The 22521-nt window shown below is 37.3% G+C and overlaps 2 long non-coding RNA genes across 3 annotated transcripts in view; one reads left to right on the plus strand and one right to left on the minus strand.

Annotated features, from left to right (window-relative positions):
• Positions 1-1785, plus strand: part of LOC134758775 (uncharacterized) — a 117900-nt gene extending 116115 nt beyond the window's left edge. The window contains exon 3 of the long non-coding RNA XR_010134378.1: positions 683-1785. This is a non-coding gene — a long non-coding RNA (uncharacterized lncRNA). The remainder of the gene's footprint in view (positions 1-682) is intronic.
• Positions 1-22521, minus strand: part of LOC109027252 (uncharacterized) — a 220224-nt gene that overhangs the window by 50497 nt on the left and 147206 nt on the right. The window lies entirely within an intron of this gene.

Raw genomic sequence — 22521 nt, forward strand, 5'->3', positions numbered from 1 at the left:
GAACAACAAGAGAAAGACCCACCACCATGATTCCATTACCTCTTACCAGGTCCTTCCCATGACCCGTGGGGATTATAGGAGCTACAATTCAAGATGAGATTTGGGTGGGGACACAGCCAAACCATATAATTGCCATATATGAGAAACTCCTAAAGACAAATTAATAAAATTACATTATTTTCTTTTTCTCAAATTCATCTTTTTTCTTTCAAAATCACCGATCATTTGGGAAAAACAAAAATAATTATTTAATACTAATAAAGAAACATCATACTTTAAAAGCATATTATCAAGCAGTGGGAATAGTTTTTGGACTGTGGGCTTTCAATTCAGAAAGATGTGAATTTCAATCCCAATTTGTTTCATTCACTAACTGAATAAACAAGAGCAAATAACTAACTTTCTTAACTTTAGTTTCTTCATCTCTAAAATGGAGATATTGAGTCTACCAGACTCAAAGTAATACTGTGAAGAGAAAATTTTAAAATATGTGAAAAAGTCTTGAAATCTTGAAACATTTTTGAAACCCATTGTTAGAACACATTAAGGAATTACTTCTGCTACTACTGTTGAAACCGACCCAATAGACCCACAGACAGTGTTTTTGGACAAACACAAAAATTGACCCTTCTGGTTTTAAAGCTTGAAACTTACATTTGTTTTATCTGATTTTATTCTTCAGGTTAGGACCCCCAGGCCTCTCAAAAATATCAAAGAGACAAAACTGACCAGATCATCACATCCAGACAATGAGATGCCAGTCCCTTCATTCACCATGATTGCATCCTTACCCCTCCCAAGTTCCTATTTTCCTACACATCATTATATTTCTCTCCTGCTATATAAAACCCCTGATTTCAGTGAGTCACAGAGATGGACTTGAGACTGTTCTTCCAACTCCTCGGCTGCAGCACCCAATTAAAGCCTTCTTCCTTGGTAATAATCGTCTCAGTGCTTGTCTTTGCGGGCAGCAAGCAGCAGAATGTAGACCGAATCCCTGGTGTCATCAATTCTTTTTTTCACTTGTGTGGTTTTCATTGCATTATGTGGATTTACTGTAGTGAATTCATCTAATTCTTTCTGAAGGGCATTCATGTTATTTCCAAGCTTCTGTTAATACAAACATTGTCACAACGAGAAATTCATGCATATGTTAATTAATTTTTTTGTAACCCTATCTTTTTTGATAATATCATAGAAGTAGGATTGCTCATTGTCAGTATAAATGTATATATGATTTTCCTAAATATTCTAAATTTACTGTCATCTTTGGTTGGTAATTTTGCATTACTACAAGCACTGTATGAGAGTGATGGGGTCTCCAAAGCCTTACCACAAAGTATGTTGTCAAACTTTTGAATTTGTATCAATCTGATTGTGGAGAAATGGTATCTGAGGTTTATTTAACTTGCACTTATTTATTTAATTGCCTAATTTCTTATTATGCAGGATGTTATGCACCTTTCATTTTACACCGTGCTTATATATTTTCTGTGAAATACATGTTTCTATATTTTGCCTGTTTTTCTATCATGTTATTACATTTTTTCTCTCAATTTTTAGAATCTTTTCATATATAAGGGCAGTTACAGCTATTGCAAATATCTTTCCTCATTTTCCATTTTACTCTGGTGATGTTTATTTGCATGTCCTTATTTTAAATTTTTATGTAGTAAAAATTATCCATGTTGAATGCCACAGGATTTTTTTTTCACTTTTAGATTTTGATTCACGGTTAAGAATATCTTTCCTATTGACAGTTAAAAATAAATTTATCTTTCTGTTATTATTGTTTCACCTGTTAGTTTTGTACAACTTCACCTTTTTATTTAGATCTCTGATCTTTTGAAAATTCATTTTAATGTGTGACATAAGGAAATGATCCAATTTTTTCTTTTTCCAAATTACTTTCACATTATCCAAATATCATTTACTTAATAGTTTTTGTTCTTTTTGAGAAAGTATCTTTATCTTATACTAAATTTACATGTGCCCTTCTGTTTAATTGCTGATTTTTCTATTCTGTTCTTTTCCTTCTGTAGTTTATTTCTATAAAAATATCACACTTTTAATTAGATAGACTTGCAATATGTTTTAATAACTTTTAAGACTATTTCAAATGTATTGCTTTTATTTTTAGGGTGTTTTTAGGATTATTCTTGCTTATTTACTTTTCCTATGTCCTCTTATTTTAAAAACAGCTTGCCTAGATCCAGAAAAAGAAAAACAAATTTGTTTCTTTCAGGAGCTTAAAATTATTAGATAATGTTACCATATTTCTTATAATTTTTATGCCTAGATATAACATTTTTGATACTATAACTGTGATTATTTACACATTTACAATTATTAGATAATGTTACTTTTTTTAATTTTTATGCCTAGGTATGCTATCAGTGTGTTGACATTGTAAATATGATCTTTTCCTCCATGATAACTTTGATCTGCCTATTTTTACATAAGGTTTATAATTTTATTTCTTTATTTATTTTTATTATTTATTTACTTATTTTGAGACAGAGTCTCCCTCTGTTGCCCAGGCTGGGGTGCAGCGGCGTGATCTCGGCTCACTGCGACCTCTGCCTCCAGGGTTCAAGCAATTCTCTGCCTCAGCCTCCCGAGTAGCTGGGATTACAGGCACCCGGCACCATGCCCTGCTAATTTTTTTTGTATTTTTAGTAGAGACAGGGTTTCACCACGTTGGCCAGGCTGGTCTTGAACTCCTGACCTCGTGATCCACCTGCCATGACCTCCCAAAGTGCTGGGATTACAGGCATAAGCCACTGTGCCGGCCCTGTTTATAATTTCATATATTTATTTAATTCTCCCAATTAACTAAATTATCTTATGTTTTCAGGGTTTTTTTGGCTAAACATTATATCATCTGTAATAATTTTGCATGTCCCCTTTATATTCTTATGCCTCTTGTCTAATTACTGTGACTAATCCCCCCATCACAATGTTACAAAGTAGTGATTGTGGGCATGCTTTTCTTCCTTGCTTTAACAGGAATAGCTGTGTTCGCTTCTCCACTATGTAGGATAGGATTCTGGCTGGAGTATGTGTGTGTGTTTGTGTGTGTCTGTGTGTGCAAAATGTTTTTTTAAATATCTATGGGAAGGACTATACAATTTTTGTTTTTTGTTTTTGTGTTTTTTTAGATCTGTCGACGGGGTGAATTATCTTAGAGTCAGTATTAGTCAGGGCTCTCTAGAAAAAAGAATATGAGGCAATAATTAAAATGCTAACACTTCACTTGAAAGCTGAAAACCCAAAAGATGCCAAGGGTGTGATGAAACAAAAAATGAAATGAGGTTAAGGGAGAAAGGATGCGATGCAATTGCATGTGGTGTATTGCAACACAAGCAACTGCTCCAGGAAGTATCAAAAACAAAAATAGAAACTGCAGGTCCTCTATCTGGTCCATTCACTGGGCACAGGGGATATACCTGTGGAAAGCCTGAAAAGAAAAATCTCACTTCTGTGTAACCCACAAGTGGGATCATTTATCCACTCAGTTCCTTCTCTCCTCGAGTATCTCACTGGTTAACGTCTCCCCATTTCCTAACGACTACCAAACATTGCAGGTTGCATAATACATTTCTAAGAGGCTGGTCAGAAGCCAGATCCTGTGCTCTGCAATGGATAATTTTATCCAAGTCTGGATGTGTCAGGATAACTTAGCTCAAATACGGCTGAGTGTTTTGAGATTGAGAGATATTCAAGAGCTAGACTTCATCTTAGATGCTATTTAGCTAGGAGGGCTCCATAAGAGTGCCGAAAATGGCAGTAGTTATGCATGGGAAGCATTAAAATTCTCAGAATGAACAAGTTGCTGAGGAAATTCTGAGGACGCACACAAAGTTGGATTCCTGTGTTGTATTAGTCTGTTTTCACACTGCTGTGAAGACATACCGGGGACTGGGTAATTTAACAAGAAAAGAGGGTTAATGGCACACAGTTCTGCATGGTTGGGAGGACTCAGGAAACATACAATCATGGCAGAAGGCAAAACTGGCACGTCTTACATGGCAGCCACTGAGAGAAGTGAGTGAGAGCAATAGAAATGACAGACGTTTATAAAACCATCAGATCTCGTGAGAACTCACTCACTATCATGAGACTAGCATGGGGGAAACAGCTCCCATGATCCAATCACCTCCCCTTAAGTTCCTCCCTCAACACGCGGGGATAATAATTCAAGATGAGGTTTGGGTGGGGATAGAAAGCTAAACTATATCATATGTATGGTTGACCTTTGAACAATGGTGGGGTTAGAAGCACCAACCCATGCCCAATCAAAATCTGTGTGTAACATTTGACTCCCTGAAATCTTAACTAATAGCCTACTATTGACCAGAAGCCTTACCAAGTACATAGTCACACATATTTCGTATGTTATACGTATCATATACTGTATTCTTACACTGAAGTACACTAGAGAAAAGATAATGTTATTAAGAAAATCATAAGGAAGATAAAATATATTTACAGTACTATATTGTATTCATTGATACCATAAGTTTATGTTATCTGCTTACAAGATGAATTAACTCTCTGAAATGGCAGGCAACTGCAGCTACAGACATCAATCTAGACTTTATATCAAGAAATTAAACTTTTTTTTGTAATGTAAGGACTTTTCTCTGCTTCTCGGGAGCACTTCCAGCATCATTAATGGCACTTCCTATAGGTCCCGTGGTGTTATTCAAACTTTACACTATTGCATTAAACATTATGTAAAATACATGAGAAATATAAGAGATCACTTTTTACAGAGATATACAATTTACCAGAGAAATGAACTGCTCATGCAGAGATGATTAGCATCATACAGCATTTTAAGGGGATACGTGCAAACACTTGACCTTTACTCCAATAGTAACAGGAGGTGGTTATGAAGTTATTACAGTAGTATAGTATGTACTATAGTTAATTTTATGGTTATGATTTAATAAGGCATTTTTACATTCATTTACATTTATCTCAACCATGAATGGCACCATATATGGTCTGTAAATGTGTGTGTGACTGTATTGATGGATTTTAACTTTAAATAGTAGATGTGTGTATATTTTATGGGAATAAATAATAAAATATATTGTTATCTATATATTTTTTTATGCATTCATGACGGACATTTTTCTTCATTTTTTTCAATATTTTTAAGCTATGTGGTTCTTCTGCAAGTTTTTCAAATTATTGCAAATCTCCAAAAACACTTCCAATGTATTTATTGAAAAAAATCTGTGTATAAGTGGACCCATGCAGTTCAAACTCCTGTTGTTCAAGTGTCAACTCTAATTTACTTCTTGGTCTTCTCAGCTACATTTGTACACTCCTGTTAATTATATCTGGTTTCTATAGCAAAATATTGTCAACCTAAAATAAGAAAAAGGCTAAAAATCTAGTTAAAAGAGTTTATTCAAGTGCAAAATGTGAGGGTGGCTGTCTGGGAAATATGGTTGCCAAAGAATGCTAACCACTGCTCCTAGTAAAAATTGTTTATATATGCAAAAACAGAGGTGCTGAACAGGATTACAACATTCTCCATTCAAAGGCTAACATACAGATATAAGATTTGACTGGCTTCTATTGAGTACACTCTAAAGAGATTGCTTAACATACTATTGTAAAGTGGTAACAATCAGAAGGGTCTCTATTTACAATATAATTTGGTCCAGGTTTGGATGAAGAATAAGGAGTCCAGTTAATGTACAACATCTCAACACAAAGGTCAGGAAGCAATGGTCATGCACCAGGGAAGATAAACACCCATGTTACATAACCCAGTTTCCAGGGCTTAATTTTTCCCCTTGGCATAATAAGTTTGGAAGGTCCTGAAATTTTATTTTCTTTTCCCAATATGGTAATCTGTTTTTTTCCTTCATGAGAATAAACACAAACTCACGCCTTGTCTAGAATGAAAGACACTAGTCCAATCAGTTGCAGTGTATCTTTAGGAAAGTGCCCAGCAATGAACTCACTGAACACTGAACTGAAAGTTTTAGTAAAGTAACATGGGGTAGCTGCCTTGAATATACTTGCAGCAGAGCTCCAACTACAGTGACAAAGATGAACCAAGGACCCCAGCTACAGTGCTCTGAAATCCATGACGGTATTTGCAACAAAACCAAGCTTCCTACAGACTGACAGTGACCAGTAACTGAACCCCAGAGGAATGGTAAGTAAGGTACACTTATTCCTGGGAAACATGGGACTCCTTTGAGAGACAGCTTTGGCTTAAGGGCTCCATGATAGAATTACCAAACATTCTTTAGACTATAAGGCAATCTAGGGGGCTTTCACCAACCTTTCCTCCCTTTCCTTCAAGCAGGGCTAGACTTTTATCAAGTCTAGTGCTTCTCTCAAAGAAAAATTTCACTAGACAGAGTTAAATGGTCAAAGAAGACTTTTTTTCCAAGATTGCAATGGGAAAGAGAGAGATCGAATTCAACTCCTCTGAAAGAAAAGCTGGGAGAGTTATTTAGCCCTGGGGTGAGCTAGTGGAAAAGTGCTGGAGGACATTAGGAAGAGGTTGGTCAATGTGATTAGGCATCTGTGTTTGCTAATTGGACCTTATTATGGTCAGGCTTCTACCCTAGCACAGACACTGGGAGAGACAGAGACACTATCTTTCTTGATGATTATATTTCAAAGAGCTGGTTCCCAGGTATTTGAGAAAGACATTCCTGGGTTTTGGAAGTGGCAAGAGGCTGGGAGAAGATTTATATCACAAAAAGACAGAAGAATCATTTACAATTTTAAGTTTTCTAAAGTAAATTTTTAAGAAAATGGAGGACAGGGACCTATAGTCAGGAAGAAAGATGTTTAAAGTGTAGTGAAGCTGAGGGGAATGTTTAGGCTGTCTTGGTCATTTCTTCCAGCCTTCTCAGGTTAACTCCATATTTTCTCTCACAGAGGTGTTTCCCCCAATAAAATCTTTACCTGCTTTGGTGTCTACATCTCAGAAGACCAAGACCCAAGACTAGCACCACCGATACCAGGAGTAGCCCAAGAATGCAAGTGGTAATTTGGGGATGGCTCACTCCTTTCCCTGACACAGAAGAAGATGCCATTCTGTCACAAGGTGATGACTCATTGTTACAGCTTTTGACAGTGTGACCTGGAAAAATGTCCAGGGGTAGGAAATGCTGCAGCATGTGCAAAAATGCAGGCACCTAGAAAACATGGGGAGAGAGGGAATGCCTAAAAGGACAGCAACGTTGGTTGGTTACTACTAAATTGTATTGACACTCTGCAAAGGCATGGTGAAATAGCGAGTGATCTTAACAAGCATTTAATAACTACATGTGGGTTTTGGTGGTAGGTGAGAAAAAATATATTTCATCCTCTTTTTGGACTGAATTATGGTACACTTTCATCTTGTTGGAATATACTCAATTCATGTTCATACATTTTTTCCTTGTAATATCTATGTTTTGAGTTCTATTATTAACCTTTCCACCCCAGTTGTATATTAGACTGGTTTTCCTAAACTCCTTGCAGTTGGTTCATTTGTAGGAGGTGAAGATAAGTTAGAGTAGTTTTTCCAATTTCATGACTCCATAAATCTCTCTTCTGTCAAAGCTGCTATATTTTCAAAAATGTGCCACTTGTTTAGGCAATTCCCTGTCTTTCAGAAACAGAAAGTCTTATGAAAACTTACTGTTTTTACTCCTAAATTGTCCATGCTTTAAAGGCCTTACATCCCAAAATGGTGTCATCTTAAAAAATGTGTATATATATTTTGCTAGCCTCTTAAAACTCTGCCTTTTATAGACATCTGTCCATTCCACTCAGTGTATGAACTCTTTTATTTATTTATTTTTTTTTTTTGAGATGGAGTTTCGCTCTTGTTGCCCAGGCTGGAGTGCAATGGCGCAATCTTGGCTCACTGCAACCTCCACCTCCTGGGTTCAAGCAATTCTCCTGCCTCAGCCTCCCGTGTAGCTGGGATTACAGGCAGCGCCACGACACCCGGCTAATTTTGTATTTTTAGTAGAGATGGGGTTTCTTAATGTTGGTCAGGCTGGTCTCTAATTCCCGACCTCAGGTGATCTGCCCGCCTCAGCCTCCCAAAGTGTTCGGATTACAGGCATGAGCCACCGTGCCTGGCCGAATTCTTTTGTTTTAATCTCAGAGATTCTCAGTTTTTATACGTTGCCCAGTTATACTTGTTTTCTAGCAGGGTTTTTTGTTTTTTGGATTTTTTTTCCAGGTCAAAATTCTAAAAGAGACTTTTAAAATCCCTTCTAAAAGGGACTATATGTTGAATATTTTTGAGGCTCTAGCAAGCATAGGTTGTTTCAAAACTGTTTAAATTTCCTCATGGGCCGCTAAGTGATTAAGTGAAGTCTGACAGGACTCATCAGACACTGGAAGGTATAAGGGTTTCTCAGAGTTTCCTGGTTTACCACCTAAGTTCTCGTTCATTAAGAAGCACTGTTTTGGCTGGAAAGAATGCTCAGTAATTTCTGCATTCCTCTGCCGATAGGATTCTCCACACTTCTCTGTACAACTATTGTTACACAGCCAATGGTCTTGATGCCAATGGATGCATTGGATTTTGTTGTTGCTGTTTATTTTTGTTTGTTTCTGTCTTTTTGTTTTTGTTCTCTATTGATCTCTAGTTGATCTCTATTAGTTTGATGGAAGGTTTGTAGAGATTCATAAAAATGTATAGTGATTACATATTCTTGACACCAGAATTTCTTTAACTTATTTGGAATTGAAGTGATTTAATTCAAAAATAGGCTGAAATTTAATCAGTTAATAGTGTTATTTTGGAATTTGCCTAATTAGAAAGTGGGTTGCCATCAGAGAGGAGCATAAGAGCTCATGCATGATGCACAACAATCTGAAATCACAAGCATTTCTCTTTCTGAATGTATTTCTTGTAAATGACAGAACGAAAATACAGGTTACTTTAATAAAATAACAACAATTCAAATGATAGTTAACGGCAAGAATAAAGCCAAAAGGGAGTAAAATTTTATGTCCAAGGTGTTGAAACCAAATAACCATTAAAAATTACAAATTCTAGGAAAGAAAGTCTTCAAAAATGAAGGTGAAAAATAATATGATACATCATGATTTGATGAAGAAAACTCTATATAAGAACAGCAGAATACCCATTATTTTCCAGTATCCATAGTACATTGATATGATAGGTCATATCTTAGGTCATAAAACAAATTTAAAACAGTTAAAATCATAAGAGTATGTTTACCTGACTATAATGAAACGAAAACTAGAAATTAGTAATAGAAAGATAGTAAAATCTCTGAATATGTGGAAATTAAGTAACACACTTCTAAATAATTTATGGGTCAAAAAAAGGTTCAAAGGAAATTTTAAAAGACAGATCTTGTGTAATTTACTGAATACCATGCTGAAGTAAAAAATGGAATTGCTGTATGGAAACTGGAAGTATGGTTTCTCCTCGTGTATAGCTTCTGTACTATTGCAAAGTTGAGAAATCATAAATTATATATCATAAGTTGGGGGACATCTGTACCTGGATAAACTAAAAGTACAAGAATGAGAAGACATAGACTGTGCTAATACAGTAGCCACTAGCCAAACATAGCTGTTGAACATTTGAAATCCTTGTTAGGACAAATACAGATGTCCTAGCAGTGTAAAACACACTGAGGGTATCTAAGATTTAGAAAGCAAAAGTTACATAAGTGTATTGCTAAAACTAAAAATCAATCACAAAAGGAAATTTATCAAATCTTGGAAAAATTAGACAATGTAACCATCAGTCAACTATGAGTAAAATAAGAAATTGTAAGGCAATTTTAAAAGTATTTTGAACATTGGCCTAGATGCAAAATTTATGACTAAGACCTCAAAAGCAAATGCAACAAAAACAAACAGAAAACCTGGATTAATTAAACCAAACAGTTTCTGCACAGCAAAAGAAGTTATCAACAGAATAAACAGACAACCTGCAGAATGGGAGAAAGTATTTGCAAACTATGTATCTGACAAAGGACTCATATCCAGAATCTATAAGGAACTCAAATTGGTAAGAAAAACACACATAACCCCATTAAAATTAGGCAAAAAACATGAACAGACATTTCTCAAAGGAAGACATACAAGTGGCCAATAAACATGAAAAAACATGCTCAACATAACTAATCATCAGAAAAATACAAGTCAAAGCCACAATGAGATACTATCTCATGCCAGTCAGAACAGCTATTATTAAAAAGGCAAAAAATAAGAGGTTGGTGAAGATGCTGACATGCTTATACACTGTTGGTGAGAATGTAAATTAGTTCAATCTTTGTGGAAAGCAGTTTGGAGCATTCTCAGAGAACTAAAAACAGAACTACCATTCCACCTAGCAATTCCACTGCTGTATATCTACCCAAAGGAAAAGAAATCATTATATCAAAAGGATACCTGTGCTCGTATGTTTATTGTATAACATAGCACTATTCACAGGAGCAAAGTCATGGAATCAACTTAAGTGTCCACCAACAATTGCTGGGATAAAGAAAATATTCTATGTACACATCATGGAATACTACTTAGTCATAAAAAATAATGAACTTATGTCCTTGGCAGCAACGTGGCTGGGGCTGGAGGCCATCATCCTAAGTGAAATAACTAAGAAATAAAAATTAAAATATTGGGCTGGGTGTAGTAGTTCACACCTGTAATCTCAGCACTTTGGGAGGGCGAGGTGAGTGAATCACCTTATGTCAGGAGGTCAAGACCAGCCTGGCGAACATGGTTGTATTAGTACATTTTCACACTGCTGATAAAGATATATCTGAGACTGGGCAATTTACAAAAGAAAGAAGTTTATTGGACTTACAGTTCCACATGTCTGGGGAGGCCTCACAATCATGGCGAAAGTTAAAGCCAAGGATGAGCAAGTCATGTCTTACATGGGTGGTGTCAGGCAAAAAGAGCTTATGTAGAAAAACTCACATTTTAAAACCATCAGATCTCGTGAGACTCATTCACTATCATGAGAACAGTGCAGGAAAGACCTACCCTCATGATTCAATCACCTCCCACCAGGTTCCTCCCATGGCATGTGGGAATTGTGAGAGTTAACAGTTCAAGATGAGATTTGTGTGGGCACACAGCCAAACCACGCCAATGGGGAACCCCCCTGCCCCAACTGAAAATACAAAAAATTAGCTGGGCATGGTGGCACATGCCTGTAATGCCAGCTACTCAGGAGGCTGAGGCACTAGAATTGCTTTAACCAGGTTGCAGTGAGCAGAGATTGTGTGACTGCATTCCAGCCTGGGTGACACAGCGAGGCTCTGTCTCGAAAAAAAAAAAAATACGTTCCACTTATAAGTGAGGGCTAAACAATTGGTGTACACAGACGTAGAAATTATAAACCCTGGACACTCCATAAGAGGAGAGAGTGGGTGGGAGATGAGTGTTCAAAAATTACCTACTGAATATAATGTTCACTATTTGGGTGATGACTTCACTGGAAGCCCAAACCTCACAAGTATGCAATAGATCCATGTAACAAACCTGCCCATGAACCCCCAAATCTAAAATAAAATTTAAAAACAAATAATAAAAGTATCTTGAACTGAATAAAAGACAAAGTATATTAAAAATATTTATATGTTTTAGTTTCCTGGTACTGTTGTAACAAAGTAACATACACTGGGTGGCTTAAAACAACAGAAATTTATTGTCTGGCAAGTCTGGAGACTAGAATCTTTCAATGATGCCCTTGTGAAAACTAAGAGGCAGCCTACAGAATAGGAGAAAATATTTGCAAAATCTATGTCTGAACAACTTGTGTGCAGAATATACAATAAACACTTAAAATTCACTTTTATAAATACAACACTTTTTATAAATGGATAAAATATTTAAATATACATCACATGTAAGAAGATATACAAGTTTCAAACAAGCACATAAAAAGATGCTCAGTGGCATTCATTCATCATTTGAAAAAAGAAAGCTTTTTCACAATGTTATATGATTGAATACATGCCAGAATGGCTAAAAGTAAAATGACTGGAAATACTTAGTGTTAATGAGGCTATAGAGCAACTGGAGATTTTACACATTTCTGAAAAGAATTAAAATTGTTAAAAACAATTGGAAGGTACCATTTAAAGTTAAACATACACTTGCCATATGATTCGTCATTCCCACTCTTAAGTATTTATACATATGTTCAAAGATCTGTGTTTAAATGTTCAATGCAATTTTATTTAACCAAAAATAGGACTAATGCAAATGTCTGTTATGGCTTAAATTGCTTTCTCTCAAAATAGACATGTAGAAACCCTAATCTTCAGTACCTCAAGAATAACATCTTATTTGGAAATACGGTCTTTGCACATGTAGTCAAATTAAGATGTGGACATTAGAGTGGGCTTTAATTCCAAATGACTGATGTGCTTATAAAAATGGAAAATTTGGAGATAGATATGCACACTGAGAGAATGCTATGGGAACATAAAAACAGAGATTGGAATGATATATCTGCAAGCCAAGGAAAGCTGAAGATTACCAGAAAACCACTGGAAGCAAGGAGAAAGGCCTGAAATATTATCCCTCACAGAATTCAGAAGGAATGAACCCTGCCAACACCTGGATCTCATAATTCTAGCTTCCAGAACTGTAAAACAATAAATTTCTGTTGCTTAAGCTACCCAGTTTGTGATGCTTTGGTAAAGCAGCCATAGGAAACTAATAAATTCATCAGTTTTGAAAGAATTCAAAATTTGTGGTATGTCCATTCAATGGAAAATTACTCATTAATAAAAACAAAATTCTGACACACAAAAAATGGCTGAATCACAAAAACTGCTAAATAAAAAACAATACAAAAATTAAACACTATATACAGTATGATTCAATTTATATAAAATTATAGAAGATGTAAAACTATAGTGCCAGAAAGCAGATCAGTAGTTGCTAACACCTGGGATGGGAGAGAGGATTGACTGACGACAAAGGCTATGAGGGGAAATTTGAGGCGATGGAATGTTCTGTATCATAAGTATGGTGATGCTTACCTAGCTCTACACATTTGTAAGAACTCTTTAATCATACACTCAAAATTAATGAATTTTAGCTATACAACTGATGTTAGAAAGACAAATATAATTAATATTATGGGAGTGAGAACTAATGGCTAAGAAGTGGAAGATTAGTAAAACCAAAGAGTCCAAGACAGCACGTAATGTGATTCCATTATAATATGTTAATATAAATAAAATTAAATTAAACAACCAAGTATTCAAATATACTTTCTACAAGCAGAAAAAAACTAAAGTTAGAAATTTGATGAATGACTTAAATAACTAACCAAGGCAGAAGAGAGGGATAGTGATCTAGAAGATAAATCTGAAGAAATTATCTAGATTGCAACACAGAGTGATAAAAGTGATAAGAATATGGAAAATATGAGACAGAAAGAAACGAGAGAGTGAATTAGAGAGGCTAGAAACAAGAAAGATTTTTTAAAGTTTCAACATACATCTTTACATGTTTTATACATCTGGGCATGAGTATGAAGTAGAATGATTATGAATATTTTCTGTACTCACTGACAGACAACCTGTGGAGTATGAGAGAAAGAAAAAGGTCAGAAATGCTCCATATTTTTGAAGTAAAGAAAAAACATTTGAAAAAAGTATCACATATTGAGTTGTAAAACAATTCTCAAAAAATTTAAAATTTATATAACACAGATCACATTCTTTGAAAATAACATGAAATCAGAAATTAATAAGAAAAATGTAAATAAAATGTTTCTGAAATTTTTTTAAAACCCACAATCTTATGTACCCATTTAAGAAAAAAAATCAGAAAAAATAGAACTAAACTTAATTATTAAAAAAAAACTTAGGAAAAGTCCTACAGTACAGTTAGCATATATATTACTTGAATGGGAATGTACATATTATAAATAAATGTTAGAAAGACAGGAATTGCTGCATATTAATGAACAATCTAAGAAGTTAGTAAAGGAATTTCAGAGTAGTACTGAAGATTGAGGACAGATGATTATTAAGAACAAAGCAGGGTTAACTGGCAAGATGGCTGACTAGAAGCAGCCAGGAGGAACATCTGCCACCAAGACACCAGTACATCAGGAAGACTGGTGCACTCTGAGCAGGTCTTGAGAAAGAAGGCATTGAGAGTGGACAGAGGGAGGATACACACTCTGGGCTGAAGGGCAAGGAAGCTGGGAACCCTGCACTGGCTACCTTGCATCAGGACTCTTCCCTGGCCCCCAAAACTCCTGGGAAAGAGGTGAGTTGAACAGGTGAGAAGCAACCCGCTCTTGCCGGAGACCTCTGAAATTCTGACAGAAGGAGACCTGACAACCCTCAGACACTTGAGCTAGCAGGGAGGGCTGCTTAGATAAGTGGTAGGAGCAGGACTAACCTGTGCAGTGCCCAGAGTGTTTGGTGTGGGAATATCTGCAATGAAGCACAGGGAAGGATACACATTCCCTAAGGCTTACCATGCTCCCCTGGGAGACTTTAGCCTTAGGGATACTGTCGGACCTGGACACAGCAGGGCAGTTTTGCCCGTGAGATAGGACCAGTCTGGCCATGCCCACTTGCAGTGCAGCCTCAGACAACCAACTGTGATGAATCCTGGAAGCACACATCATAGCTCCTTCACCAACAAACCACACCTGACTATCAAAGAGCTCCAGGAGAGCAGCCCCTGCTGATATGCAGAAGCCCATCCTTGCACTCACCTCACTGCATCCTCCCCCATGCTGCTTTGATGGCACACACTTGCCCACAGCCATGCTCTATTAGTCCATTCTCATACTATTATAAAGAAATATCTGAGACTGAGTAATTTATAAAGAAAATAGGTTTAATTTTCTCATGTTCCTGCAGGCTGTATAAAAAGCATAGCAGTTTCTGCTTTTGGTGGGGCCTCAGAAAGTTCCAATCATAAAGGAAGGCAAAGCAAGAGCGAGGCACTTCATATGACTCGAGCAGGAGGAAGGCAGGGGTAGGTAATACACACTTTTAAATAACCAGATCTCATGAGAACTCACTCACTGTCATGAGAACAGACCCAAGATGGAAGGTGTTAAACCATTCATGAGAAACTGCCCCCATGATCCATTCACCTCCCACCAGGTCCCACCTCCAACACTAGGATGACAACTTGACAGGAGATTTGGGCAGGCACACAGATTGAAACCATATCACACCCTCCCACTGCATTGCTGCAACACACACATGGGAGGATATCACCTCCCCTCCACCACACCACTGTTGCTGGTGTGAGTGCGCACCCCTCAACAAGCTGCCATTGCCAGCATAAATGTGAACATGGAGGCCAACAGCCCCATGCCAGGCAGCATGTTGCCCTTATGCTGACATTGCCAAGGTGTATATAAGTACATGAATGGCTGTGGCCCTGCCACCAACTCCACACTACCAATGCAGCTGGTCCAAATGCACAGAGGCTGGTAGCTCCATGCTTGACAGTTCCCTTCCCCCATGCCAACACCACTGCCAATACAAACATGCACACAGATGCCAGTGGCCCTGCCCTCTGCCCCACACCACCACCACCACCACTTCAAACAAATGCACAGACACCAGCAGTCCCATGTCTGCCACCACCCCAGCCCAGCTAACAATGATGCACTCTGCCATGCTGCCACAGCTGCTGGCATGTGTGAACAAGAATGGATCCCAATGCCACCACCCTGATGAAGTGACTTGGTCAGCACCACCAATTGGAGTGTTGTGGACAGTCATTCAGGAACACCTCATTCCCTCCAGTGCAGCAGGTTCCTAACCTTGAGGGGCCAGAGAACAAAGCCAGAGTCCCAATATCAACCGTCCAGAGATAGAGCATGCAGCCCAAGATGGTTAAGCTGAGTCTTAGCCCCATAAAATCTTCCAAAAAGGAAGCCAGTTGGCTGAACCCACATTATACCACTATTAAACCCCAAGGGCATCAAAGAAGATACAAGCAAAAAATATATATATATACCATTCAAAGGACAGCAACTTCAAAGACTGAAGAAATATCAGCCCACACAGACGAGAAAAAAACAGAACAGAACTCTTGCAACTCAAAAAGCCAGAATATTCGTATCCCCAACCACACTAGTTCCCCATCAATGGTTATTAACCATGCTCAAGTGGCTGAAATGACAGAAATAGAATTCAGAACATGAATAGAAAGTAAGATTATCAAAATTCAAGAGAAAGTCAAAACCCAATCCAATAATTCTAAGGAATACAATAAAATGATGTAGAAGATGAAAGAAAAAAAATGGCCATCTTAAGAAAGAACCAAAGTGATCTGACAAGGCTGAAAAACTCACATCAAGAATTTTAGAATAAACTCACAATATTAACAGCAGAATCAACCAAGCTGAGGAAAGAATCTCAGAGCTTAAAGAGTGGTTCTCCAAAATAACTCACTCAGCTCAGAAAAGAAAAAAGATTAAAGAAGAATGAACAAACCTCTAAGAAATATGGGATTATGTAAAGAGACCAAATCTATGACTCACTGGTATCCCTAAAGACAGGGACAGAAAGCAAGCAATTTAGAACACATATTTCAAGATATCATCCATGAGAACTTCTCCAACTTCACTAGAGACCAAAATTTAAATTCAGGAAACGCAGAGGACCCCTGCAAAATACTACACAAGGTGACCATTCTCAGGATACATAGTTATCAGATTCTCCAAAGTTGAAATGAAAGAAAATACGTTAAAGGCAACTAGAGAGAAGAGTCAGGTAACAATGGGAACTCCATCAGGCTAAAAGCCAATGTTTCACAGAAACCCTATAAGCCAGAAGAGATTGGATACCTACATCCAGCATCCTTAAAGAAAATAAATTTCAACCAAGAATTTCATATCCAGCCAAACTAAGCTTCATAAGTGAAGAAGAAATAAGATCTTTTTTGGACAAGCAAATGCTAAGGGAATTTGTTACCACCAGAAATGACTTACAAAAAGTTTTGAAGGGAGTGCTAAATATGAAAAGGAAAGACCATTGCCACTACAAAAAAAACACTTAAGCACACAGACCATTGACACTATAAAGCAACCATGCAAACAATGTCAACCAGCTAACAACATGATGACAGGATCAAATCCACATATATTAATATTAACCTTGAATATAAATGGGCTAAAAACCTCAATTAAAAGGCACAGAGCGACAATTTGGATAAAGAAACAAAATCCATGGTATGCTGTCTTCAAAAGATTCATCTCACATCCAATGACAAACATAAGTCCAAAGTAAAGGGATGGAGAAAAATCTACCAAGCAAATGGAAAACAGTGACTGTTATTCTAATTTCAGACAAAACAGACTTTTAAACCAACAAAGAAGGGTACTACATAATGGTAAAGTATCCAATTGAACAAGAAGACCTAACTGTCCTAAAAATATAGGCACCCAACACAGGAGCACCCAGATCTATAAAACAAGTTCTTAAGAGACCTACAAAGAAACTTAGATAACTACACAACAATAGTCACGGACTTCAACAGCCCACTGACAGTATTAGACATATCATCAAGGCAGAAAACCAACAAAGCTATTCAGGATCTGAGTGCAATACTTGACCAAATGGACCAGTGAGCTGAAGGGACTCTTCAGCTCATCTGTACGTGGCACATACTCTAAAACTGACCACACAATTGGCCATAAAAACAATCCTTAGCAAATTCAAAAAAATTAAAAAAACAAAATTATACCAACTACACTCTCAGACCACAGCACAACAAAAATAGAAATCAACACTAAGAAAATTATTCAAAACCATACAATTACAAGAAAATTAAACAATCTGCTCCTGAATGACTTCTGAGTTAAATAATGAAATTGAAGCAGACATATAAAAATTCTTTGAAACTAATAGAACAAAGACACAACATACAACAGTCTCTAGGATACAGCCAAACCAGTGTTAAGAGGGAAGATTATAGCACTAAATACCCACATTGAAAAGTTAGAAAGATCTCAAATTAACAACTTAACATTACACCTAGAAGAACTAGAGAAAGAAGAGAAAACCAACCCCAAAACTAGCAGAAGACAAGAAATAACCATAATCAGAGCTGAACTGAAGGAAACTGTGACAGGAAAAAACATACAAAAGATCACCAAATCTAGAAGGTGATTGTTTGAAAGAATAAATAAGATAGGTAGACCACTCACTAGACTAATATATAAAAAAAGAGAAAGGTCCAAATAAGCACAATCAGAAATGATAAAGGGGACCTTACCACTGAGAGCTGTGGAGATGTCAGACTACCAGCTGCAGAGAGCAGCTACCCACTCCAGGGTCTCCTCTCTGCTGAGAGCTGAACACTCACCGGGACACCCTGCCTGCAGAGAGGATCTACCCAATGCAGGTATCCTCTGAGCTGTTTGGTCGCTCAGTAAAGCTCCTCTTCACCTTGTTCGCCCTGCAGTAGTCCACATACCTCATTCTTCCTGGATGCAGGACAAGGACTCAGGATCTGCCGAATGGCAGGGCTAAAAGAGCCGTAACACAAACGGGGCTGAAACATGCCCCTTGCTCACTACATTGCAGGTGACAAAAAGGAGAAAAGAAATAAGGAGAGAAGAGCTGTGGCCTTTCAGGAAGCCCAGACCTAGGAGCTCTCTGAACCAGGGGTGTGACACCCTCTTTGGGGCTCTGCAGTTCCTGGCATCTCCAAGCTTCCAGGCATCACTGCATTCCTTGGTGCCAGCCGTGGAAGCTGCTTGGGGTATACCTGCTCCAACTGCAGCCTCACAGGGAGCCAGCACCAGGGCCAGCACCTGGAGCTGCCCACCCCACTGCAGCCAGCATGCCTGGCTGTGCACAATGGTTGGATCCCACACTCACTTGCTCACACAACCCTTGCCACTCTACTCACCCTTGGCAGGCATAGGATGCAGGCCAGTAGTGTAAACTGAGCACAGCCTGCCAGACCAAGTGGGCAGAACAAGCCCAGCAGGCCCGAGCAAAACTTGGGCAAAGGTGCCACTAGCCACAGGGGTTTCCAGCCAGAAAAGCATCACCCCAAGGATCCATGACAATATGTAGAAGGCTCATGCCAGACCCCTTCTTTACACCATATACAAAAATTAACTCAAGATTGATTTAAAACTTACATGCAAAATTTAAAACCACAAAAACCCTGGCAGATACCTAGGAAATACCATTCTGGACATAAGGCCTGGCAAAAAATTCATGATTAAGACGCCAAAAGTAACTATGACCAAAACAGAAATTGAAAAATGGTTCTAATTTAACTAAAGATCTTCTGCACAGCAAAAAGAAATTGTCAAGAGTAAACAGACAACCCACAAATGGGAGAAAGTATTTTCACACTATTAATCCATCAAAGTTCTAATACCCAGAATCTATAAGAAACATAAACAAATTAACAAGCAAAAGACAAATAACTCCATAAAAAAAGTGAGCAAAGAATACGAACAGACACTTTTCAAAGGAAGACATACATGTGGCCAACAAGCATATGAAAAAATTCTCAACATCACTAATTATTGGAGAAATGCAAATCAAAACCACAATGAGATAACATCTCACATCAGTCATAATGACTATTATTAATGTCAAAAAATAATATATGCTACCAAGGTTGTGGAAAAAAGGGAATGTTTATACACTGCTGGTGGGAATGTAAGTCAGTTCAGCCATTGCGGAATGCAGTTAGGTGATTTCTCAAAGAACTTACAACAGAATTACCATTCAACCCAGCTATCCCATTATTGAGTATGTACTCAAAGAAATATATATCATTTTACCATAAAAACACATTTATGTGTATGTTTATTGCAACACAATTCACAATAGCAAAGACATAGAATCAGCCTAAATGCCCATCAATGATAACTGGATAAAAAATGTTGCACATACATATACACCACAGAATACTATGCAGCCAAAAGAAAGAATGAGATCTTGTCCTTTGCAGCAGCATGGATACAGCTGGAGGCCATTATTCTAAGTGAACAGAAAACCAAATACTGCTTGTCCTCACTTATAAGTGGGAACTAAACATTGAGTACATACGGACACAAACTACAGACAACAGAGCCTACTTGAGGGTGGAGGGTGGGAGGAGGGTGAAGATTGAAAACTGTCTATTGGGCATAAAATAATCTGTGCACCAAACCCCGTGACATGCAATTTACCTATATAAAAAACCTGCACATGTACCACTGAAACTAAAAGTTGAAAAAAGCAGACTTTTTTAAAAGAAGACATAAAAATCACCAACAGACATATGAAAAAATGTGCAAATCACTAATCATGAGATAAATGCAAATCAAAATCACAAAGTTAGAATGGCTGTGACTGAGAAGACAAAAAATAATAGATATTGGCAAGGATACAGAGAAAAGAGAGCTTTTATAATGCTGCTGGTAGGAATGTAAGTTAGTACAGTCCCTGTGGAAAGTAGTATGAAGATTTCTCAAAGAACTAAAAATAGAACTACCATGTGATCCAAACATTCCCTCTATGGGTTACCTACCCAAAGGACAAGAAATCTTTATATCAAATGATGCCTGAACTTGTATGTTTATTGCAGCACTATTCACAATAGCAAAGATATGTAATCAACCTAAGTGTCCATTAGTGGATGATGGATAGGGAAAATATGGTAAATGTATATACCATGTAATACTATTCAGCCATAAAAAAATTAAATCAAGTCTATTGCAGCAACATGGTTGGAATTTGAGGCCACTGTTTTCAGTGAAACAAGTCAGACACAGAAAGAGCAATACTTCATGATCCTATTTATAAGTAGGAGCTAAATAATGTGTACACATGGGTGAGGCATGGAATGATAGCCAATGGTGTCTCTGTTGAAATGACACCAATAGACTGACAAATTTCTGGCAAGATTCATTGGGGTGGATAAGGGGAAATAAGAGAGAGGAGGAGGAAGAGGAGGAAAAAGGAGGAGAGGAATCCAGATAGACATTAATGGAAGGAAAGGCATGACATAGCTATAAATGCTATAGAGATTAAAAAGATAGCAAGAGAACATTATGAATATCCTTATGCCAAAAACTTCAAAAATTTAGGTGACATGGAAAAATTCCTAGAAAAAAATATTAAATAACAAAACTAACACAAGGAGAAAAAGGACATCTGAATATACCTGTACATTTAAAGAAACTGAATTGGTAATTATAAATATTCTCAAAAACAAACTACCAGGGACCACAAGTAAATTTGAAATACAAGAAGTTAACTTAAATAAGGGATAATTTTGGTTGGGCATCTTGGCTCATGCCTGTAACACCAGCACTTTGGGAGGCCAAGGCAGGTGGATCACATGAGGCCAGGAGTTTGAGATCAGCCAGGCCAATGAAACCCTGTCTTTACTGAAAATACAAAAGTTAGCCAGCATGGTGGTGCACAGCTGTAGGAGTCCTGGCTATTCAGGAGGCTAAGACAGATAATCACCTGAACCCAGGAGGCGAAGGTTGCAATGAGCAGAAATAGTGCCACTGCACTCCAGCCTGGGTGACAGAGGGTGACCCTGTCTCAATAAATAAATAAAAAGGGAATTATTTTAAGAAATACAAAGAATAAAATTTCCAATTAAAATTGTAATGGAGACTTATCTGATAACTTGCAAGTAGAAGATGAGTATTGTATATTGAAGAAAACTTCCCCAAAACAAAGATTCTAAAGATAAAACACAAATATTGTGAAGGCAAAAGCAAAAAGAAAGAGGAGAGAGAGCCAATCTCTCCTTAGAGTAGTTATTGCATTAATGGCAACAAATGCAGTGTGTTATAAACCTTAACAACATCAGCAGCAACCACATTAGGTAAGGGAAAAAGGAAGAAGAAGACAAAAGATGAGCAGGTGGAGACCTGGGAAGAAAAGCAGGAAAAGGAATTACAGGAATTCCTTTTCTCCTTTACAGGAGAAATAGCACCAAAAAGAGAGACGCAACAGCAGACATTAACCTGAATGTAAGAACATGGAATGTCTAATGAAATTTGCTTTCAATAGAAAATCATCTTAAGCAGCCCAACAAGTACCAGTGTGTGTGTTTTTTTTCAATATTAAAAATTGGGAAATTTTAACAGTACTAAGGGAGGCAAATTATTACCTACCTGGCTTTAAAATTCTCTGCCACGCACAATGTCAGAAGACAATTCACTGAGTTTGAGAATCTTATTTATTTGTTATTTACGTTACTAACATTTATATGATCCATACTGTTTTAAGAGAACTGCCTTCCAATAGGAACTCTTTCGATGCTTATTATAACACTATGAGCTAGCTCATTTTGTTAGCCCTATTTCAAAGATGGGAAAACTGAAGCAAAGTGTGACCTTCTCCAAGGTCACACAAATAATAAACAGCAGAGCTGGGTTTTGAGGACAAATTCTGTGCTTTTCAACTCTACGCTGTGCTACCTCCCAAAGGATTCTATATCCAGGTTGATCTTCACACACAGAAGAGTAAGGAAGATGTTTTCAGCTAAATTTCATCATTGACTCTA

Source organism: Gorilla gorilla, chromosome 5 (genome assembly GCF_029281585.2).
Source record: "Gorilla gorilla gorilla isolate KB3781 chromosome 5, NHGRI_mGorGor1-v2.1_pri, whole genome shotgun sequence".
In the NCBI taxonomy this organism is placed as follows: domain Eukaryota; kingdom Metazoa; phylum Chordata; class Mammalia; order Primates; family Hominidae; genus Gorilla; species Gorilla gorilla.